Source organism: Amphiura filiformis, chromosome 2 (assembly GCF_039555335.1).
Source record: "Amphiura filiformis chromosome 2, Afil_fr2py, whole genome shotgun sequence".
Taxonomy (NCBI): domain Eukaryota; kingdom Metazoa; phylum Echinodermata; class Ophiuroidea; order Amphilepidida; family Amphiuridae; genus Amphiura; species Amphiura filiformis.
In genome coordinates this window covers 33,951,718-33,976,688 of record NC_092629.1, presented here as the reverse complement: position 1 = coordinate 33,976,688, position 24,971 = coordinate 33,951,718, and the positions used below count along the sequence as shown (strand labels likewise).

General features: G+C 41.7%; 1 protein-coding gene across 1 annotated transcript in view; it reads right to left on the bottom strand.

Moving 5' to 3' along the window:
* Positions 1–24,385, bottom strand: part of LOC140146107 (uncharacterized) — a 69,353-nt gene extending 44,968 nt beyond the window's left edge. The window contains exons 1-2 of the mRNA XM_072167858.1: positions 24,316–24,385; positions 6,501–6,660 (exon numbers count right to left, since the gene is read on the bottom strand). The gene's annotated coding sequence lies outside the window, so the exon portion shown is untranslated. The remainder of the gene's footprint in view (positions 1–6,500; positions 6,661–24,315) is intronic.
* Between the last annotated feature and the right edge of the window lie 586 nt (positions 24,386–24,971).

The following is a 24,971-nucleotide window of genomic DNA, read 5'->3' as shown; positions in this document are numbered from 1 at the left end:
CCGAGACTCGCCAAGAGTCAGGCACACCGCACCATGTTCGTCACCCGCCGGGTGAGAGCACCGCGAACCCCTCCGTGAGGGTGATCTGGGCCCCTACAAATAGTGGTGTCTGCGGCGGGCCCACGCTGGACTTTTTTGTGCTTAGCAAATAATGCAGCGTCCCGCACCCTACGGACTATCAACCCCATGAGACCCCTAGTCTTCAGTGGAGTGCGTCCGTATATGAGCCAAACGTCCAGGTAGCAACTGATGTTGACACCCCTGTGCTTCAGGTACGCTGCCACCGCTCTGACCAAGAGTGTTAAACACCCTGGGAGAGATGGACAGGCCGGCTGGCCGGTATCAAAACTGGTAATTTTGATCCTGTACCTAGAAGCGCAGATGCCTCCGATCTTGAGAGGCGATTGGCACATGCAGATAGGCGTCCGAGAGATCTAGCGATGTTGTTCCCATGCCCCTGATGGGGCAGGCTAGCACCGAGGCGAGAGTCCCCATTCTGAACCTCTTGGGCCTGAAGAACGTGTTCAACAGCCTGCGGTTCCGGATGGGGCTCCCGTCGCTGTCTTCCTTGGAGCCAATGGCTCCAAGATCACCGTAGAACGGGGTAGACCGGGACAATCGCCCGCTTCGTGAGAAGCTGTGTGATCCTGTCAGTAGTGCCCGACGCTGGGGGCCGCCTGACGGCACTACTGTGGACCTCTGAAATGTGCAGACGAATGTGGGGAGACTGGGTTGCCAGTCTGTAACCCCCACTCACCACTGACCATACCCAGGCGCTCAAAGAGATGGTTTCCCACCTCTGGGTGAAAGCCATAAGCGGTCATCCACTGGGAGATCCCCTGTGGAAAACCGCTGAGCCCCCAGGAATGCTCTGCCTAGCTTCCCTTGGAAGAGCGCTTGCTCTTCTTCGGGCTTGCCAGCTGTTCCTGTGCTACCCTTGCGCCTCCCAGAAATGGGTGCTGCAGAGGTAGTGGGCTCGGTACTGTTGGTGGTGCACGGCCTGCTGAAGTCGGAGCTCCTACCCATGGTAAGGGCAGTTTCCGACCTCTTCAGAGTGCTCCCGTTGGTAGCTTCTTTGCACGGTCCTCCACCGTAGCGCAGAAGCATCCAAAGAGAAAAAGGACCCTGCCTTTCCATCGCGTTGAGCGATTGGAGTGGCAGGCCCCTCCCCGGCGCTGAGTGGACACCCTATGGGCTAGGCCCATGGAGCTCTCGTTGAGGCTAGCTGTTAGCACCGCTAATAGGCTCACCTCGGAAGAGCTCAGATGTTGTCTGAGCGTGATACGCTTGACGACATCTGGGTCCCTCTCGGATCCCCTCAGGTAGGTCCCGTGGTCCTCCCGCGTTACACGCAGAGGAAGCGTGCAAGCACGCGGCGCCATAGCTCTACTGAGCTCGACAGCCCCACGATATCTACCCGTGAGGTTTGCGGGAATGAGAGTGCAGGCGTCCCCTGTGAGGAAGCAGCAGCTGAGCATCCTACTGAAAGGATCCCTGGTCCTCCTCCATGGACTCCCCTTAGGGGGTGTCCGGAGGAAGATCAGTGCTGTTGCTCCCCTCGCGGGGCAGCGGGGAAGGAGATTGTAGTGATGTCACTACCGGACTCAGCTTCCGACTCCTTTCCCTCGCCCACAGTATCCGTGATCATGCTCCGATGATGACGGTAACTGAGGACGGGCATCTGAAAGCGGGTAAGAAGGCATAACCACTGTGTGGCTCGCCGACTACCTGCCAGCAGAAGAGGGAGTACTCCCGCAAGACCCTGAGGTATCCGCCATGGCACCACTGGGTCCGCATGCTCTCGCAGCCGTCGTCCTAGCGCTTAGCAGCACGGGCCTACCCTGATCAAGATCTGGGTTAGCCCCATGCCGGCTGGCCTGGTCAACAGCTGATGTTGGTACTGCGTGGCCATCGCTGGCGACACTTGCCACGGTGCTAGGCCGTGGAAGAAACACCCTGCGGCGGGTACCACGGGCATACCCAGCCGGCAGCTGACCCTGAAAGGATCCGCCACCAGGGTAACCCCATGGTACTGCAGTACCAGCACCGCCTCCCCCTTGTTGCCACAGAGACTGTGGCGACTAAGGCGGTGCTGCGGTACCGGTGCGGTATCAGCGGGTACCCGTGAGGGTTCCCAACTGTGGACCGCTGTACCCTCGCCACACCGCGCTCCCTGTTTGGGGGATCAAGCTGTGTGCTGGCGTGGTACCGGCGCGGTACTAGCATGGGTACCCGTGAGGGTTCCCGGTTGTGTACCGCTGTATGCGTGGTTCCAGCGTAGGTGCCCGTGAGGGCTCCCGGCTGTGTACCACTGTACCCATGCCTCACCGCGTTCCCCGCAAGGGATCAAGCCCGTGTATGGGTACCCCGCCATACCGGCTGTCCCTTGGCTAGAGGGAGCTTGCCTAGTACCACGGGTAGCTGAGCGTGCATACCACCGATCAATCACCTCGCCACCTGAATAGGCAGCGTCAATCAAAGGAGCTATGCCCTGTTGATTTGACAGTGATCGATCAAGAGAGGGTAATTGACCCATTGACGGTAATGGATCACCCACGCCCGCTGGCTCTCGAGGACATAAGTGGGTTGTTGATCAGCTAGGCTGTTCAAGCTACTTACTGTACCCTCTAGAGCTTCGCCTAAGGTCGCTGTGTGTGGCGGACCACTCACGGCAGCTATGGGCGGTGCATAGCGGCTACCACTGAAGTCAAGCCGTAGCTCGCCTTTGTAGCTGCCACCGAATGCACCTGGGTCGCTGTCCCGTGAGAGACTGCAGCCCAACCCCTGAATAATCGCCAGCCAGTCCCTGTGGACAGCCAGCAGCTATTCTAGGGCCCAGGGTATCACTCGGCGGTCCCGCCATGGAACGCTGCCGTGTGACAACCCCAGTTGGTTCTGCTAAGACTACACCCACAGCGTTAGCAGCGGTATCGCCTCTGTTGAACCCATGCATGCTAGGGTTCAACCCAGGCAAGCCCGGGGTCCCCTTGCATGCTGCCCGTCGCTGGCTACTACTGTGGCTGTTTGAGCCCGTAGATATGCCTGCAACAGACGGGTGTCCTCCTGCTAAAAACCCGTGAGGATTTTCGCTAGAGGACTGGTATCCTCCTGCTACAAAACCCGCTAGGGTTTTCGCTGGTGGTTACCGCTCTGCTGCCTGCTACTTTGCTCCGGACGTATAGTCAGTGCTTTCGCTGGCTGCTGAGCCTTTGGACGCGCTTAGCAGTCCCCGAAGGAACCGCCTGCTTGTCCGGGGACCGGAGCCCCTTAAGCAGACCTGCCATGACCCATAGGGGCTGTCACAGCAGAATCTACCGATCGACTGGTATCCTCCTGCTGCAAAACCCGCTAGGGTTTTCGCTGGTGGTTACCGCTCTGCTGCCTGCTACTTTGCTCCGACGTATAGTCAGTGCTTTCGCTGGCTGCTGAGCCTTTGGACGCGCTTAGCAGTCCCGAAGGAACCGCCTGCTTGTCCGGGGACCGAGCCCCTTAAGCAGACCTGCCATGACCCATAGGGCTGTCACAGCAGAATCCACCGTGTCGACCTTACCAGTGCCCTTGGTAGATTTCTTCTTCGTCTTATGGCGATGACGGAGCCTATCCCAATCGTCAAGCTGGAACTCGGAGAGTCCTAAGCAAAAGAAAGACATCTAGAAGATCGTGAGCACTCCCTGTGGGTGAAACAGAGCGGGTGTGGGTCCCGCTCCGTCACCAGGGAAGGGCAAGCCCGACAGGGCCGAGGCGAAGCGAGGAGAAAAGGGAGGGGGCACTACCCCCCCAACACGCGACTCAAGCCCAGTAAGCAAACCTGAGCACGGAGGCTGGTCGCTAACGTTAGTGGTAAAGTAAGGACTGGCTAACTTTATTACTAAAATGTCAGACGGGTCCCTACCAATCCCCACCGTATGAATATCTGATTAACTCGTCTTTATTGGACGGTAATGAAGACATAACGATAGAGTAATCACCCTAACATAGCAACAATAACCTACCGTACATGAAATACAATGTGTATGTACAAACATCTATTGTAACTTACAGGCTGCAATGGTTGTTTTACGTGGGAAACAAAATGAATGGCGTCAACGAGCGGCCATTTTGAATTGCTCGTGTGTCCCGTATACAAACGGAGGAACGATATGTAGCTAAGTTTTGGATCGTTTTTTGTCACTTTTTCGCCAGAAAATGCCTCAAAACTATCCTCAGTCGAACAATACCGGTTTGGTTTTACCTAAGGTGTGAAACTACAACCGTATATCTCGCCTTGGACGAGAAATTGATACACAGTGCTATGAACAATCGATAGGCACGTCTGTGTCAGTCGGAGACCAAGGAGGATAAGGGACGATCATATGGTGTGACGTCACCTTGTGGGTGAGTCCACCGGGGGATCGGGGGTTTTTTGTTATTTATTCATTTATGTGGGACAAAATGACTATTGGTTTTTCCGCATCTCGGGATCGATGCAAGAAGTATCTTAATCAACATCGGAAGCGGTAAGATCGACCGTGTACTGAGTCTGTTTACTCGCAAATAATTTTTATTCACCTCCACCTTTGTATTAAAAATGTTTCGTTTTCTGCCTGAAATCCATGTTTTTCAACTTTTCTATGATTTTCTACGTATTTTGACCATTGATCTCAAAGCGTTATAATGACATGGAACCATTGTATACCTGGTCGAGGTATCCAATTGAAGCTTGGGATGTTTCCAAGCTTATCATCTAAGAAAGAATCTGATTTGTCAAGTATCTCACTCGCCGGATCGCGTACAGCAAAAAATCTGAAAAAAAATTGGTACGAGCAAAAACCCCAAATCACCTCTGCTTGAACTAGGTATATTGGTCTTTGCCGCATTCTGTACACAGTCCGTGCAGTGAGCCGGTTCGTATGACGAGGTTTCACAAAGGTTAAAGATGGTAATCTGAGACTGCATTGAACTACACACAGAGATTGCGTTTGACCTTGTGATCCCTATAAGCAGTGTTGGAAAGAAGTTATAAGTCGCAGTTTGTAATGGGTCTCTCACAGCTAAAACGTTTTGATATGATAGTCCTGAATGACTCAACAAATGACTAAGGCCTAAAAAAATTGTTTGATTGGCGTTACCCGACCTACCCTAAAATTAGGCCCGACCCTAGACTTTTTCTCTCTTTTTTTTAACAAAAAAATAAACTGCATTGTAACTTTTCATCACAGAGAATGTCCTTGAATATACTAAAAAATTTTTTTTTAATCCCTACCTACCTAGCTACCTACCCTATTTTTTTTTTTTTTTTTTGTTATGCCAATCAAACTATTTTTTAGGCTGAATTCTACCAATGAAGGGAAAATAATTACCGTGCACAAAAATAAGGCCCAAAAAAATTAAAAAAGGTCTGTGTACACAATATGTGAATTTTGAAGATTTTGCATTTAGGTCGATTTTTATTTAAATTTTGCTGAAATCATGTAAAATCAGGGCTCTGTTTGTGGCCAAAATGTATTGAATTTGACTGTATTTCAAAATATGTTTGCAAAAAATTATCAGATTTTTTCAAAAATTTTCAAGCTTTTGGTGATATTTTAGGGTCATTAAAATAAAAAACCAAAAAATCCTGACTGATCCTATTTCAAAATTCTGTCAGCTCATATTAAAACAGGTTTTTTTCTCCAGTCACATACACTTGAAGCTTCATGTAAAATTTCTTTCAGCTTAAAGGCCCATTCATTGATTTGCTCATCCGGACGATCGTAAAAATCATCAAAATTCAGATTTTGGTACCTTTGTTATTGTCACAGATGTGCTATTTTTAAGACAAAACAATGCATTTTATATGAATCTGTAATTTACATACTGACAGTATGTTTATGCTAAGCTTGTTTTATAATAACAAAGATTAAAAAAACTTGAATTTTTGAATGAGGAAATCGCTGAATGGCTAGCTAAGTAAATAATCAGTACCACATAAATCAAATATACCAGAAACATGACAATATGGTACTGCCGGTAGTAATATTTTAAACACAAATGACCAAGAAATCATTAAAATCAGCCAACTATCCTGTCTTCCTATGATGAATATTGTTTGTTTTACGTAAAGCTATTTAAAATTATTATGTACAGCTCTATATTTATAGCCCAGCTTTGAAAACAACAACTCACTTCAAATCACACTTTGTATACAGTCACCAGCAATCACTGGACCACTATGAATTGTATGTCCATAACAAGCAAAAAGGCTATAACACAGCTTGAGTTCAGAATCAGTGTCATAATTGCCCAAACAAACAGTAATTTGTAAACAGGTAGATCTGTAGCAAATTCCAAATTCACATAAAATCTCAAAACAATATCAAGACTTTGAACTGCTTGCCAAGTGACTGTGACAAGTTATACTGACGTCAACAACACTTACCGCAGTACTAAACAAGCTCAAAGTATAAAATGAGGTCAAAATAATTTCACCATATCACTAACATTACACACCTCAAATAAACCTCACATACACCTCATCTTACCTCACATCTTCAGCTCATCTTGTTCAATTTCTGTAAAAATATCGGTGTGACAACGTTTTGCTGTCGGCTACGCCGGCTAGCAGCCATTTCCATTTCCACAATCGAACCCTTGAATCTTGAGCGAGTGTCCTTGACATCTACCCACGGCATTATGCACACTCTAAACACACACACAAAACAAGAAAACAGTCAAATGCAATGCTTAGTATTTATATAAATCTCAATCTATTGAAACCCATCCAAATCTCCCCAGGTGATTTTTTTTATATAATTAACATTGAATATATTTTATTTTAGAATGACTTGTTGCTTAAAACAGATTGGGCTATTCCACTTCAAATCCACCCCCCTGAGGAAGTTTTGGAAATATCTTCCACAGGGGGACTATGAATTACAAATTCAATTAACACATTAACAAATTCTAATCTCACCTTCCTTCTGTGGAAGATTCAGGTTGAATCTTTATCAGAGGGTGTATAAGATTCAAATGGAGCTACCTGATGTGTTCATTCCATTCAAAATTCATACTCCCCCTGTAGAAGATATTTCCAAAATATTCAGTAGAGGTAGTGTGGATTTTAAATGGAATAACCCATTGAATCACTTGGAAACCATTTAAATGAGACTGTGCACTCTCAGAAATGCATTAATTAAAAGTGACATAAGTAAAATTATTTTTGTAAGATATCTATAAAAAGTATACATTTTTGGAATGGAAATTATTCAAGGAATTATATAAGCTTTATAAATATAAACCAGGGTCGGTTTTTCGTTTCACAATGCGAGAATCAATCTTGATTCTTGTAGAATAAATTTGCAGGAAACGTTTGCGGCAAATCTGTTTACGAGAATCTTTGCGAGAATCGATTCTCTGATTCACGCCGAAATTCTGACCCTGATAAACACAGTCACAGATTTAGTATAAAAACAGTAATTTTTAAGAAAATCACAAAAAAAAACACCAATAAAAAAGTTTTTGCACCAAATGTTGTAAACAAACTATACACACTCCATTCCCAGAGAGTTTTTTTTTAAATCATTTATTTGTTTTCGTTATTTGGATGTTGGTTTTTAGTTTTTGCAAAAAGTTGCGAATGGATGATGTGGAGGTTACTATATAAGGCCAAGTAAAATAAATAACATGTATATTGTCCGGACTTTCTCAAAATTTGGTGAGGGAGGTCCTTATTATTTGTCAATTTGTTACAAATTTACCATTCATTTGTGTGTAAAATTGCAATTGCAAAGGCTTTGTCACTACATCATAAAAACAGGGAGGCCAGCGTTCGAAATAGGGCTGGTCAGCCGGCCATTGGCCTGTAACTTTTTGGCCTGGCCGGTAACTTTTCTGACTGGCATCTAGTTACCGGCCCGGCTGGCCGGTAACTTTTTAAGGTCAAGCCCGGCTGGCCTGTAACTTTTTGAGGCATATTTCGAACACTGAGGGAGGCCCCTAATATTTTTAGCCTCCCCTTAGCCCCGCCCTTAGCTTGAAAAAGTATTTGCAATGTGTTAAACAACTCTAACCAAGAACTGCTTAAATATGTCTTTTCATCACAACAATTTTAGAGATAACAACAAAAAAAAAATTTGAAAATCTCCACAAATCGATGAGGGTGGGAACGATATACATTACCTTTAATAGCCTTTTAAACCTAACACCCAACCCTGCTTTTTGCTATCGGAAGTTAAAGAAGAAACGAGAAGGAGAGAAGATGAACAAAGAAGTCACTTGGCACCCCCAGGATTTGAACCTTAGACCCCTGGATGCCAAGCACAAGATCACCGACCGGTAGCCACATGGGTTACGTTGCCTCGGGCAGTGATTCCGTTAGCATATAGCACTTAGGGTGATTGCGTCATCGCAGACCCTGGGATTCACGCATGTGCAGTGGTTTTCATCGTAGTATTACCATCCTTGGTAAAATGTTAAAATTCAATGTTTGGTCAAATCAGTTGGCAAGTAGTTTAAGCTTACCGTATTGTTTGTAATAAATGGCCAGGGGCGTTGCATTACTGTATTATTTCCAAAAGGGGGGCCATTTATTGAAGGTGAATTGTCGGTGAAAAAAACTTAAAAATCAGGTTAAATATCCTGATGGCGCTCACGTTCAAATGTGCAAAATTTCAGGTTCCAAAAATCTTGCATGTGTAGGGGGGGGAACAAAGATTTTTGGCACATCAAGGGGGGGGCAAAGGTTTTTGGCACATCTATAGGGGGCAAAGATTTTTTGGCATGGCCAAAGGGAGGGGGGCAAGCGATTTTTGGCAGACCATTTTGAGAATTCACCACCCCGGGGGTACACATAATTATTACACCACCTCTTATTGCACCACCACTATGTGCGAATACATATACCCCTCTAGCATTCTTATGAGCCTTTTTGAAAGAGGTTCAAAAAACAGCTCTATACTATAGTCTGTCTCAAGTTGAGAGTATAACGCCATGTTGGATTTTCCAGTGGCAGATTCCAATCAGTGCATTTACGCTAGTTGTGTCGCCAGTGTACGGACAAATCACCATTCTATGTGTGTGGATTTAATGCCCTGCAGGATTAGGTTAGCGTGAGATTCGAACCTGCCCCTGCAAAATCGAACATGACATTACTCTCAACTTGAGCCGAGACAGACTATACCATTCACTATGGAACACAAAGTCCAATAACCTCAATTACATAGTCATAGTGCAAAATTTGACCTCGAGTTGCAGAGTATGAGTTTTTTTTTTTGGTAGGGGTGTGCCTGCTGAGAATTTGAAAGTGGACCCATAAATATACCAATTTTTCAAGAAATTTGGACCCAATGATATACCAAATTTTCCCAAATTTTTTTGGGAAAATTTCAAAATTTTGGTTATATTAAGGCCAAATTGGGTTATTTTTTCGAAAAAAAATTTGAAAAAAGGACCCATTCATATACCAAAATTGGCTTAGAAAAACGGGTCAATGATATACCAAAAGGCCGAAAATGCTCCCCGTATGGTCGTTTGTACTTACTAGTACTACTAAGTACCCCCCCCAGGGTTATTTGTTTGTATGCAAACATTATAGGGTCTGACCAGGATGGAGGTTATTGCAGGGCTCAATGTAGAGGGGTTTTACATGCACAGATGCATGTAACATTGGTTCTGTGCATGTAAAAGTTTGCCTGTGCATGCAAAATTTTGTGATATTTAAGGAAAATCTGCAGTTGTGCATGTAACTTTTATTTTCTAAATCGACCCCTGGGTTATTGTTTGTGGCACCATAGGTATTGGAGTGGCACACACCGCCTGAGCATTTGAACACACATACACAACTAAGCAGAGCCCTCTATAAGAATAGTGCAAATACAATATCAATCAGGCGTCAATAGAGGGCAGCAAACATGTTCTAAACCACCTGTTGAAGGGTATAGACTACCAAATTAAGGGGAGGCGGTCTTTTGTGCGTAATTATAGAGGGCCATGGGATTCACTCTATCATTATAAAAAAATATTTAAAGAAATCAAAGAGCCCTAGGAATAAAAATTGTAGTGTAATTCACGCCAGATACAATTTCTTTTAATGACAAAAATGAATTTTTGTAATCAATCAAAAACCAAACGTTTTATACAAATTTTGAATTTAGCCTGAATTTGTAAATATGGCACCTCTCGCCCTTTTTCAGGTCAAGGCTGTTTTTACCATTATGCAGCGAATCATTGTTGAAGCTATTTCACATACATGTCTAACACACTCTAGAGAAAGAATTTTGCCATATACTGCTGAAATATCTTTTGTTGATTTTGAATGATAATGTCTTAACGTCGTAAATTTTAAGGTCAAATTTCTAAAATCAAAACAAAACATTGCGACGCAGATATTCCCGACTTATGCAATTTCATCATCGTATCAGTGTCTTTATTATTTGTTTGAGCCCTTTTCCAAATGTTCGTGCTATTTATACATAAAACGGCCAATCTATCTTTACAAAATGCGTCATTTTAATGTAAACAAAAGGCTAAAGATAGCATTATGAGATTTATCATTTATTATTACACTCTTCCGTTCATCTGCCTCCGTGGCAGAGCGGTAAAGACCGGGACTGATAATCAACGACGTGTGGAATCATTGGTTCGAGTCCCTCAAGCCTGTGGGAACTTTTTTTCTTCAAAATTCATGATCGCATTCGAAATGAGCCACTTGTCGCTAAATCGTGGATCGTATCCTTAAAATAAACTATCCACCTGACTAAAAAGCACAAAAAAATGAATTTTTTCAGATGGCCATTTCTATCCTGTGTGACAATATTTTTCACTTACTTTTGCTATCAATGTACGGTGCTATAACCAAATTTTCAATTGAGCTTCAATTTTTGATTTCTTCATCAGATTGTAAAAAAATTCTTAATGCCAACAACACCATTTTGAGCATGTACGAAAACCTGCAAGCCACTTTAAAACTGACACTAGTATAGTATCCTGCAGGGTCTACATTTCTCGTAATATCAATAAAAAAAAATCAAGTCAATTTCAGTGACCAGGATGTTATCAGCCATCTTTGTAATCAGAACATTCCAATTGCATCGAAAACTAGTTTAACTAGGTCCTAAAGGATGCCAAATTGTCTCCAGTAGGTAGCCATGTATACCTTAAAACAAAACTCATTACATGTACCATTTCAACTTTTGAGGACCAGTAGTAGTGATTTAGTACAATGCACCCATAAAGAGCACAAGAGATTTAAATTTGTATAACTTTTTTTATTTTTGGATACATAACAATGTTCAGTTCTTAGAAAAACTGAACTTCATACATATTTCAAAGGGATAAAAGGTCTGCAAACAATTTTCATTTTTTACCAAGTTAATTTCTTTCTTATTGACCATTTTACTTTATTCCTAACAGTGCCAGCCCCATGAAATTTTCAAGTCGTTGGACTGATGTTTCAAATGGACAAATCATATATATCAAAATGTTCAGAAGAGTCTGTAGAATCTTTCCATTTAGGTTTCGTAGGACAGATGTTTCAAATGGACAAATCATATATATCAAAATGTTCAGAAGAGTCTGTAGAATCTTTCCATTTAAAGGTTTCGTAGGACAGATGTTTCAAATGGAAAAATCATATATATACATGTTCAGAAGAGTCTGTAGAATCTTTTCTGCCATGTTGTCAAATAATCTGTAACCCGCACGTTTTATTCCATTTCCATGGTAGTCTGTGCTACAGACCGTGCACCTACATGTATAGGGTGCACAACTTATAAGTTCCCCCTAATGCTTTCTGAAATAAATAGAAAAATTTTTAACGAAAAAAGTTATGAGTAACCTTATTTGTTTTACAAATCTGGGCCAATTTGTAGTGTCACATTGCGTTTGGTCACAATGGTTGATAGGTTGCTGTTGTCAGTCTCTCTTATTCACAGTGAGGCTATGCAATATGATTAGGTAGTATGTAAATTAAATGGAACAGACATTTCAGAGGGAGTATGTAAATTAAATGGAACAGCCTATTTTGGGGCCATTTCAGAGGGAGTATGTAAATTAAATGGAACAGCTAATGGGTATATAATTTAACTGGAACAGCCATAACGCTTCACACTGGTATTTCCAATTACCATCACCTAAATATTATAATACAGATCTGTCTGTTTAGTCCTGCGTGTGTGGGGGTGGGTGGGTGTTAGTAACAATATAATTCTCAGGTGCTATCTGTGTACAAATTCTGAGCCCGGAAGCTGCTTTATTTGATGAGAAACGGCCAGCCCTTTGTTTTAACATTTGGGGCCCTGGGGCCCATAATATTTGACTTATGAGGCTCATGTACATGTTGAAGTATAATTATCAGTAGATTCAAGCTGGGCGCTGTAGCTGCTTTATTTACTGAGTAATGGCCGGCCCTATGTTTTAGCGTTTGGGGCCCTGGGGCCCATATTATGTAATATGTGGGGCTCATATGTACTTATAACAATGTAATTCTCAGGTGCAATCTGTGTACAAACTCTGAGCCCTAAAGCTGCTTTAATTGATGAGAAACGGCCGGCCCTTTGTTTTAACATGTCGGGCCCTGGGGCCCATAATTTTTGACTTATGAGGCTCATGTACATACGTTTAAGTATAATTCTCTAGTTCTATCAGTAGACTCAAGCTGGGCATTGTAGCTGCTTTAGTTACCAAGTAACGGCCGGCCCTATTTTTTAGCGTTTGGGGCCCTGGGGCCCATGTTGTGTGACACATGGGGCTCATATATACATATAACAATATAATGCTTAAGACCTATTAGTGTACCAAATCTGAACCCTGAAATAGCTACTTTATTTGCTGAGAAACGGGCGGCCCTTTGTTTTAACTTTTGGGCCTCTGGGGCCCCTTGAACATCTAGGGCCAAAATGGGCAAAAGGCACATCTACAATTTAGGGCTTATACATGTGCCACATATGAGCCCTAGTGCCATTGTAGCTTTAGAGCTACATTGTAGCCTTGTCAATCTGTTGCCCCTTATTTTTAACATTTGGGGCCCTGGGGCCCATAATATATAACATATGGGGCTCAACAAGTGTTTATAGAGTACCCCTGGGGCTATCAGTGTACCAACTCACGGCCCTGAGGCTGCTTCATCTGGTGAGAAACGGCATGGTTTGTGTTTTTACATTTGGGCCCCTGGGACCTGTGACCTTTGACCTCTGGGGCCGAGATGGGCAAAAGGCACATCTACGGGGTAGGGCCCATAAGTTTACCACATATGGGCCCTGGGGCCCTTGTAGTTTTAGCGCTACCCTTGACAGAATGATGTGTTTGATGAAGGAGGAGGAGGAGGAGAAGAAACCACACGATGGGAAGATACCCTGCATGTGCTGCATGCGGGTATAATTCATTGGAGACAAAAAGACTTGGAGGCTAAAACAAACAGTATGAGTTCATCACAAACGCAGATTCTCATCAAAGGGTTTAAATGCTTGCATAATAACACAGCAGTATGAGTTCTACACAAATGCGAATTCTCTCACAAAGCAAAAAGACACAATCTACCGTATTCATTCCAATAAGCGCTCAGGGCGCTTAACAAAGTGGGCGCTTATTTTTTACATGGTTTACCTAATTTTAACCTAACAGGCGTTTATTAGAGACAAATTTATGTACGTTATAAAAGGGTCCTGAGACGTTCTAGTAGCTTTTCTGATGCAGAAAATATATTACATGTTTACACAGGACTTCTATTTCCCCAGCTATTTCACTGTATCAACGTCTATCCGTCACTTTAACATTAATGGTACGGTACCCTTTTTCCTTTAGCAAATTGAAAATACCCTGGGTGGGTGCTTATTGGGGCATGGGCGCTTATTGGAATGAATACGGTACATGTACATGAAAAAAAGTATGAGTTCATTGCATGCATATAAAATATAGGTGGGAGCAGGGGCGACGCCAGGATGTATTTTGATAGGGGCAATACACTTTTAGAAATTTGTAATGCGGCACGACAAGCGCGACGCAGGGGGTGTCTGAGAGGATATGTGCCCCCCTCAGAATTAGGAAAATTTTCAAAATGAAAGCACAAATGAAGCTATTTGATGCACCATTTTCACCCTTTTTTGGGTTATTTATTTATTTTCCAACCGCATATTTTTATGGATTTCATCCCGACTTTTGGCAACAGAATAAGCTCATGGTACAAATGTGCACGAAGTGTGCAAAAATTTGTGATATTGAAGCTAAACTGATGGTGAAATTTGGTGGAAAAGTCAAATAAAGTCGCGCGAATACGATGTTACTTTGGTCAGAAACCCACATACAGGCGTCAACATTGGGGAATGATTGTATAGACCATCTACCCTATACGCCTATGGTTGCAACGCGGTATATGTTTTAAGTTGCATTGTATATGATATGCCGGGGGATGATAGGCACGATAAAATGATATGAATGGGGGTGTCTGGAAGTTGGAAATATTTTAAAATGAAAGCCGTAATCAGGAGCGTAGGCAGGAGGTAGTCACCCCTCCCTCCATCACTAAAAGAAGAAAAGGTCCACTTTGCGAGCGTAGCGAGCGAAAAAAACCTGTTTTTTTAATGCTTTTTCAGTCAGAAAATATGTCAAAATTTGCCCATTCCTCTCTTTCTCTCCCCGCCCTTTTTTTCTCTCCTTCTTCTCTTTCTCTTTTTCCTTCCTTTTACCTTTTTTTTTTGCAAATCATAGGGGGGCAATACTCCTAAGGTTGGGTTTAACACCCAGCTCCACAAGTGAAGAGTGTGTACAATCTAAGATCACCTGGAGAAGGGTGTCCTGGCAGTCAAAGATCTTCTGAACCACAAGTTCACTGTAGTATCTCCCAAGCAGTTTCTTGAGGGTTGACAGATGATAATTAGAGAATAAAGGTATTGGTTTTAGCCCTGAGTGCATCTATCGTCTCATATAACACGGGCGACATCATTATTTTAAGTAAAACAACGAGGTGAAGCTGAGTTGTTTTACGCAAAAATAATGATGTCGCCGTGTTATATGAGACGATAGATGCACAACAGCGGCTAAAAACAATACCTTTATTCTCATTCTTAAACACTTCAATTCAAATAGAAATATCATAAGTATATTTTAATCAAATCCTACATTTTATAAGGAACTACCTAGGGCTTAAAATCGATCAGTCCCGTTGTTGCTATGCGCCTCCCGATTGGTTCAAATAGCGAGCACGCATATCGCGTTGATGCACGCGCGCTGCAGACCCGTGTGATATTGTGTCATATCACATGGGTAAGAACCAATTAGATTGCAGGAACGTTCTCAAGTGTTTAAGAATGTCGATTCAGCCCCAACTTACAGCAACGCAGGATAAAATGCAGTCTGTCCTCAGCTCAGCCTCGGATCTGCAAATGGGACACGTGGGGCCGGGGTCCACCTCAAATTGATTAAATCTAGCCCTGTTGCCTTGTAATAGTTAGGTACCAGTGAGGATTCTAGCCTTGACCACTGCTCTTTCAACATCACATGGATCATCAGTCAGGGTACCGTACTCCATACTGGATGGGATGTACCAATTTGGAAATTGATGTTTCGGGCTCATGGGCTAGACTTATACGTCGAACAACTGAATAAAAGCACAACGTACGGACCAATATATTTTTGTAAACATTTTAGGCCTATAACAAAATGTATATTTCGTACAATTGTACAACTATAGTTTCTACACTATGACCTATAAAAGTTACCTGTTATCAAAGTGTCCGAAAAAAACTGGTCATCGCATTAAGTATCTTTGATGCTGAAAACTAAGGATATTCACGGAGGGACAGGCCAAAAACCTTAACTCGATCGTAAAATCCAGCCGATGCATGTCATAAATAATGCGCGGGCATCCCGCTAGTAATTCATTATTCCATTGTGTAAATGTCACTGATTGTGTCCATGTATTGTTATTGCACCTGCGATCTCGCGCGAGAGCAGTTGTCAACCTGAATTTATACTCGATCGCTGGATCACCATGTGAATTCGCCTCTCGAATGCATCGAGCACGCTGACTGGCTTAGCAATTATCAAAGTAGTTTTGTAAACCAATCAGGTTAGACGTACTTTACTGGCGAGTCACATTAATTAATACCGTAAAAGGCTGTCGCGTTCATTGATTGGCTTACGATTTCAAAGAATGGCTTTTGCAACTAATCACAATACGGGTTATATGACGCCCGTCGGAAATTTTGCATACGTCCACGATGACGTCATACCCTAGTGCCACGAGGCTGGCTTTTCTGCTAAAGCGAGCGAGTGGTATAAAGTCAGTTTCACACCTGTGATTTAATGGAGCACATCCACAGCGCATTTGACAGATAAAAATGAAATTGGCAATTCTGAGCAACGGGATTCCATGAAATGGACGATTATGCAAGTTATTCTACAGGATCGGTAATAATTAACAGCTGGACTGCTGTATTTGAAGTGCATATTGAAGTTTGTAAGTTTGTGACTTCGTATGTTATTTGCAATTGATATTATAGGAAGCTTAAATTGGCAGGCTCTCATGCAATGTATCCGTCTCTTCCGAACATGGACGTTCAGGGCAAGTCATACTGAAGTACTGTATGACTTGCCCACACAGGGTATAGGCTAGACTTGCCACTTTTGTGTTGAGTTGGGGGCCGGGTAGTTCCAGTAACTGTAACTCGTCATACAGGTCCGTAGATGTCATTATATGATATCTGTATCTGTAGCAATACTGCTCAACGCTTCAAGATTGCTGTTTATTGGAGTTGCTTTAGGTAGTTGGTTGCTTGGTTCTTGAAATCTTTGGAGTCTTGTATCGTGGTGATGTGGTAGGGTAGCTTGTTCCAGTCCTGTACTGTCCTTGGCCAGAACGAGTACTTATAACAGTCTTTGTTTGCGGTTATGATTTGATATGAGTTCTGGTGAGAGTGCCTAGAAGGACGTTGGACCGGCAGAAGGAGGTCGTCGACCGGCAGAAGGAGGTCGTCGACCGGCAGGGGCAGGAGACCCTCTCTAGCCTTGTGGAGGATGGTTAACCTATTGGCTGTTCTACGATCTTTTAAAGAACACCAATCCAGCTCCTTTAGCATGTTAGTGACGCTACTAGTTCTTTTGTGGTCATTCATAACAAAGCGCTGCTGCTGGCGCTGCACCATCTCAATTTTGTTACTTAGATCTTTTTGGTGGGGTCCCACACTGAACTGGCATATTCAATGTGGGGACGACAAGTGACATGTAGGCATTTTGTTTGATTTGCTTGGTGCAAGAGTACAAGTTTCTTCTAATAAATCCTAATTGTCTGTTTGCAGATGATGTGTTGCGGTGAATGTGATTTGACCATGAAAGATTGTTGGAAATCTCAACTCCTAGGTAGGGATGGCATTTTGTCTCTTCTAAAATGCTGTCTCCCAATTTGTAATCAAACATTTTAGTCGAACGTGCATGGGTGAAACATGACGAAACATTTTTGGATATTGAAATGTAGTTGCCAATCATTCTGCCATTTGACAAGTGTGTTTAAGTCATCCTGGAGTTGATCATGGTCATGATTGTGAACTATTTGCCTATAGATAACACAATCATCGGCAAAGAGCCGGACTTCAGATTGTATGTTTTGTGGCAAGTCATTGATATATATGAGGAATAGCAAAGGTCCTAGCACCTTGCCCTGGGGAACGCCAGATAACACATCTGTCCAAGCCGAGTGTTCACCCCGACAACGACCCTCTGTTTACGGTGCATAAGGAAATTTGCTATCCATGTGTGGATGTTGTTGCGGATGCCATAGTGTTGTAATTTAAGGAGAAGGCGATTGTGTGGTACCGTATCAAATGCCTTGCTAAAATCCATAATTACAAGATCAGTTTGTTGTCTGTTATTTAGTGAAAGGGCCAGGTCATGTGTTGTTAATAAAAGTTGTGATTCGCATGAGTGGTTGCGTCTGAAGCCATGTTGTTTTGTGGTGAGAACAGAATGTTTATCAAAATGATGCATGATGTGTGAATGGATGACATGTTCTAAGACCTTGCAACATATGGCTGTGAGAGAGACGGGCCTATAGTTCGAGGCAGCTGTTCGGTCTCCTTTCTTGAAAATTGGGCTAATATTGGCACTAAGCCAATCTGATGGTAGTTCGCCAGACTCCAAGGATCTTTGAAAATCATACATAATGCCGGGCTATCTCCTCGGCTGCAACCTTGAGTATATAGGCAGGAATACCATCAGGCCCTGGGGCTTTGTGAATCTTGATGTTCTGTAAGAGTTTAATGATGCCCTCTTGTGAAATTTGAATGTCTGGTATTGTGGGATAATTGCTAGGTCCTAATGTTGGTAATGTGTCATCTTCATTGGTAAAAACAGATTTGAATTGGTCATTGAGAATGTTAGCCTTAACATGGTTGTCAGATTCCAGAACACCTGAGTTTGATCTCAGGGTAGATATGCCAACAGAGTCGGTCTTCAAATTCTTCATGAAGGACCAGAACTTTTTGCTGGAATCTAGACAAACAGAGTTGATAAACTCTCTGTGAGCCTTCCTCGTAGCTTTCTGAGTGGCCTTATGCGCAAATCATGGAAGCGATCAAGAGATTCCTGGTCCCCGACTTTCTGTTTATGGTTAAAGCATACGCTGTTTCTTTTTCAGCTGTCTCTTAATATTCCTCCCTATCCAAGGGGTCAGATTGCGCTTACTGACCATGCGAGTCGGAATGTGGGAATCCATGGAATTCTTGACCGCTTTCTCAAAGTCAACCCATAGGTCACTCACAGAGCACGATGAAGGATCACTAGAAATCAGAGTATCACTAAACTGCTTGAGATCATTTCTGATGGCACTGAGGTCAGCTTTCTGATATAGAAAGACCTTTCTAGGCTTGGTTTTAATCACCTTGGGCCTAGCCCTAGAGCTGACTATGATCATGGGGATACCGTCATGATCACTCAACCCTGGGATAAGTGAAAACCTTTCAACCAGGGTTGGATTGTTGGTGAAAAATAAATCAAGGATGTTTTTGCCTCGAGCAGGTTTAGTGACCATTTGCTCAAGGCCAAAGTCTGCAGCAATCTCAAGCATGTGTTTGGAAAGTCCAACATACTGGGAATTAGGGGTGACACTCTGAGAATCCCAGTCGACTCCGGGAAGATTAAGACTGAAGTCTTGCTGGCAGGACTAGGCATGTGTAATAATCCTTCATATAAGAAGTACCTGGATAAGATAGGTCGTACATAGTTCAGATTCGGAAGAAAATGATGTGTCGACATTTTAATACTCTTAGATAAGTCCACGTGTTTTCAGTGCTACTGCCCTCTCCTTTGGAGAATATGCCATGCTAAAAGTAGACAGTAGAGTGGGAGTTGTGTGTAGCTATTCAACAGAGAAGGAGCTAAGACCATCACTGTGAAGTGAATTGGTAATTAAAGCTGATAGTTAACTATGTAGAAGTTAACAGGTTTCAATATGGCATGATTCTATAGGCAGGAGAAGTACACTGAGAACTCGTCTTATTAAACATTAAGGCTCGGGCCAGGATGATTTGCACATCGATCCTGAATGCCCATCGTTAATAAAAGAGAGGTATCTCGACAGTAGTAACAAAAAAGAATGTCTTAACGTCTTTCAATCAAGTCGCGTTTGTCTCTTCAGAATCAAGATAACCGAACCCAGATGGATTGTAGGCCCATTCGCGTATCTCTTAAAATAATGTACGTACTTCCATTTCCTACAGGATAAGTGGACAACTACGAATCCCTACAGACTGGTGCCCAATTTGGGGCCTTATTTTGATTTTGGAGCAGAAGTGTGTATGAGGAATGGAGCAGAATTGTGTTGAGTTTTGAAACTCATGAACTTGGAACATGACGAAGAGGAAGAAGAAGTACCGATCAAGAAGCACCCATAAGATGGTGTAGCTAGCATGCTAGGTAAGCGATATGACAAGTTATGAGTAGAGTGGCATTGTGGCAAATAAATATGTTGATTTCTATGAAATGTAGAAAATTTTTTTTTTACTTTATGTAATGCATGAATGTTTATAAAATGTTATACGTTACGATTTTATATTTGGTCATGTCGGTGTAGAAAAATTGCACTTGACAATCGGAGTGGCCTCTGCGCGAATACATTAAGTAGTTTTCTCGACATGCAGTTTTAGTATCGTACACATTTACTACTGAATTATGTTGCGAATGTCATACTGCATAGTGCGCGATTATTATTTTCAGTTCTTTGTTCAAGTATTTCGTGCCCAGTTTGAGCGCATGCTGAGTTGTTTACTGTTGCACTCGCTCGTGTTAATAGTAATTTTTTTCGTAAGTAGTTGAGCGGTTTTTCACGCATCCTACGCGATATTTTATATACTAGTAATTTTCACTGTAGCGGTCAATCTATCAATTATTTATAATTATGTCCGTGTCATACCCATTTTGGATGCCCCATGGGGCTCGTTATTTACTAATAATTATTGGGTCCGAACAACATAAGTTAAGCGCATTACATAATCCTTTTGATGGTCACACATCAGTCATTGACTGGTTCCAAGATTTTGAGGATTGCCTCCGTCACGGTATACAGTGGTGACACTAATATAGTAGTCCCTTTACATTTCGCGACCATTTGAAAGCTATTTTACCTGCTCGCCTTAAAGGTGAAGCGTTACAAGTGTATAAGAATTTACCAAAAGATGTTAAAGATAGTTACCAACATACCAAATATATAATGTGTCAAGCGTTTCACAAAAATTGTGATCATTGCTTCATACTACACCCCCGGCAGAGATGCCCAATAGTAAGGTCAAATCTCTTCCTCAAGCCCGCCCTGGTCTCAGTTTAGAGGAATTGTTGCATAAGTGGGCATGGTGGCAGGGCTTACATGCTTAGTCTCAAATTGACACTAGCGCCGCTGACGTGCAAACAAAACTAAAGCGAAAAAAATCGGCCTAAACATGGCCCTTAAATTCAAGATTTAGAAAACAAAAGAAATAAGGAAAAGGCAAAGTAATCATAGTCATAAAAAGGCTGTGTGTCCCCTCCCTCATGAGTTAAGAGAAAAGGTGTGTCCCTCTTGTGTGTAAGTCACCTCATGTGGTTTCATAACTAAGCATTACTTTGTTCCATAGTAAATATTCCTTGTAACATCTTGTTTTTGTGGTCAAAATGTTCGCGTGATACATCAAGTTGACTTCTAGCATGTAGTGAAATTGCACCATAAATTTGTGTCATAGTATTATCGTTCGATCAATACTTTTTAAAATATTTTAAATAAATTATTATTTGGCACATTCGGTCTTGTACTATCATATGTCTTAAAATTGGTGCTAGTGTTGCTAAATGTCTCGGTGTTTCTAGTAAGTGAGAACCATGGCCTGGGTTTCTCACTACATTGGTGCTAGAAGCCCCAGTCACAATTACTGATGACAGCGCCTGTTTTCTGCGATGGCCCGTTTTGCATGTGTTTAGAATTTGGTACAAATGATTTCTTCTCTCATTATATATCAGGAGTGTTATAAAATATTGTACAATCTTGTTTAAATGTTACATTATAATATTGTTTTCATGTGTTTGACAATAAAGCTTGTCCCCACTGTCATTATGTGGGCCATGCATGGATGTTTTAAAAGTTCCATGTTTTTAGGTTGTTGCAGTAAACAACAGCTGCTCATGGCATTTTTGGGTCAATGGGTCAACTTCTATAATTTTGATGTTTAATACTACACCTGATAGGAACCTATCATGGGCCTCATCTGGTTTTGCATATTTTGCAACCTTGCCATATAGGTAAGGCATTTGAACTTTGTGAACTTTATAATTTTTACCAGCTCCTTTGTTTCAAGTTCCAACTATAAATTTGTTTTTGGTATGTATGTTTGATTGTTTTGTTGTTACTACTGCGTTTGTCTCATGGTCTATGTTTTGAAATATATTGTTCGGGTATGTCGTTCACTTGATATGAGCGCTCATCAAGTTTTTGACATCCCATCAAATTGTGGGAATAACAAAATCTTAACACGCCCAAAATTTCATGAAGCCAGTTTGCAGCAAAGTATACGTTTGTACATAACCATCCAACGTGAAAAAGTGTACAAAGCATTTATAATTATGTTACTCTTAGTATATTATCATATGTAGTATTTTACAGATTACTTTAAGATAGTGTTTGAAGCAAAATTTGTTTTTCAAATTCTGTATAACAATTCATTCTTACTTTGGCATATACCAAAGCAAAAAGGTTTTTAGGTCATGTACTTTGATCTGAAAAATCCATATTATTTTATAATGTGTTTTAATAGACAACCACTCAAAATTTTTTAGGTCAGTCAACAGGTTTCGGTATGGTGCCACGTTTCCCACCAGAAACTTGCAACAACTTCATCAAAAAGGTTGATGTGAGTCCCGTGGGTCGTGTTCAGCAACCCAACTGGCGCCTTTGTTAAGTTCAACCATTCAGGTTTTAACTTTTCCATTACAAAAAGTTTCATGGTGTAATCCATCAAAATGACAGCCTGAGATCCGGTCTGATGTGTTCTATATAAACCTAAATCACCATAACCTGATTATAACTTTGTCATTTCTTATCTTTAACCTTTACTTTTGGCAAATTTTAGTTCCCAATATGTGTACAATTCCCAGATGTTATTTCATTGATGTAGTTCTTGAATTGTATACATAGAGCTACTATAAACATCAATACATGTTTTAACATGAATTGGTTCAGTACTATAACATACTTATTCTTTGTAACCTTATATAGTTATGTACTATGTAGTGTACATTAAGATGTAGTAAGTTAAGTTTTTTTGTTTCAATCTTGCCACAATAGAATATTGTCAGGTGCCACACTTCAATATTCAAATCGATCTACTCATAGCTATATAAATTTTAATGTCATATCCGCTTACAAAATTTGTGTTCATCTATATCTTCATATATATTCTGCATACATGCTTTTACTCATTACTTCTCTTCTTCAGAGTTTTACAGGACAACATCAAAGTGTTATACTATAATCGGAAACTGTGTCTTCTTCTCTTCCATCATGCCTACCTTCTACGTCAGTTTACAACGGGAAAACTGTGTACAACACCCAGAACATTAAACAAACTATTTTTAATTGTTGGGTGTATATGTATCCTTGGCTGTTGGTGCCCTTGCTAACAACTTGTTTTGGTGGCATCTTGAACTCTTCGGTCACAAACATTTATTGCCTTATAAGGACAGAAATTGCCTTAATAGTCAACTGTGATCCGCGATGCATTTCTACAATATCAATACAAGCAAAGCTGTGTACGTAAAATGTTTCTTCTTGTCGCGACTTACAGGACTCATGAAAGAGGTCACTGCTGTCAGTCAAACATTATAGGAATTGAAATTTCTTCAGTTTGGTTTCACGCAAGGACACCGTGTTTATTTATAGTGCTGCAACAGTTCAGCGAACTTTCATAATGTAAACATTGGTTGATAACATTACTTGGCGTACCCTACACTGGAATTGACCTTTGCAGTCGCGTGCCAGCCACACGTCAGAGATTCTTCAGTAGCAGTCAACCATCATGCAGAAATTGAACTATTTGTTTTTCACATGGTCATATTGTGTTTTCTTTCAGGTGACACACTCAGTGATAAGTCGAATCTAATTATGTAAAGACAACTGCCAGGTACACCAAATTAATTGATTTTCTTTCCTCTTTTAAATTGGAGGACCAATTTCCTCAGGCCGTGAAGTGATGTAATAATCCTTCATATAAGAAGTACCTGGATAAGATAGGTCGTACATAGTTCAGATTAGGAAGAAAATGATGTGTCGACATTTTAATACTCTTAGATAAGTCCACGTGTTTTCAGTGCTACTGCCCTCTCCTTTGGAGAATATGCCATGCTAAAAGTAGACAGTAGAGTGGGAGTTGTGTGTAGCTATTCAACAGAGAAGGAGCTAAGACCATCACTGTGAAGTGAATTGGTAATTAAAGCTGATAGTTAACTATGTAGAAGTTAACAGGTTTCAATATGGCATGATTCTATAGGCAGGAGAAGTACACTGAGAACTCGTCTTATTAAACATTAAGGCTCGGGCCAGGATGATTTGCACATCGATCCTGAATGCCCATCGTTAATAAAAGAGAGGTATCTCGACAGTAGTAACAAAAAGAATGTCTTAACGTCTTTCAATCAAGTCACGTTTGTCTCTTCAGAATCAAGATAACCGAACCCAGATGGATTGTAGGCCCATTCGCGTATCTCTTAAAATAATGTACGTACTTCCATTTCCTACAGGATAAGTGGACAACTACGAATCCCTACACATGCTAGGGGCCGGGGTGAAAGCTACATCTCTACACAAAATCCACCAGATATAAACACAAACGTTAATAATTCAAACAAACTTACTTTTCGGATCTATTTAAGTTCATGAGTTTGACACGTTCTTTTGAGCTCTTTTGCAAGAAAATTCTCGGAGACTCCGCATCCGCCGAGAGTTTGTTGCGGATCCTCTGGCCCTTTCCAATGTTGTTGTTGTTGCGTAGCACAAAACACCACCACGAAAAGATGGTAATTAATATTCATGAAGTGAGGTAAAATCACAGTGTACACTGTACAAGGCCTAAAAAAATTGTTTGATTGACGTACCGGTAACATAAAAAAAAAAAAAAATAGGGTAAATTGTAGGTCGGTCGGGATCTTCTTCTTTTTTTTTTTTTTTTTTCTTTTTCAACTCACTTTCTTTTTAACTTACTTTTTTGCATTTTCTAAAGCCCTTGGAACTTTTTTTTCTTCTTTTTTTTTATATTTTTATTTAGCCTAAATTAAATTTTATACGAGTGGATATTCATACGTAGTGGTAAAAAATGAATTAAAGGAGTATTTATTAATCTGCAAGAAATATTTTGTACATAAACATTATGTAGCCAGAGGTTTCCAGTGATATAAAAATCTCAACTTTTTTTGAGAAAAGTGGGGGATGAGGCTGTGGATCACGAAATGCCCTTTTAACTTCAACACACTATTTTTCGCTCACCTGGAACGTTTTTACTTGTCCGACTAGC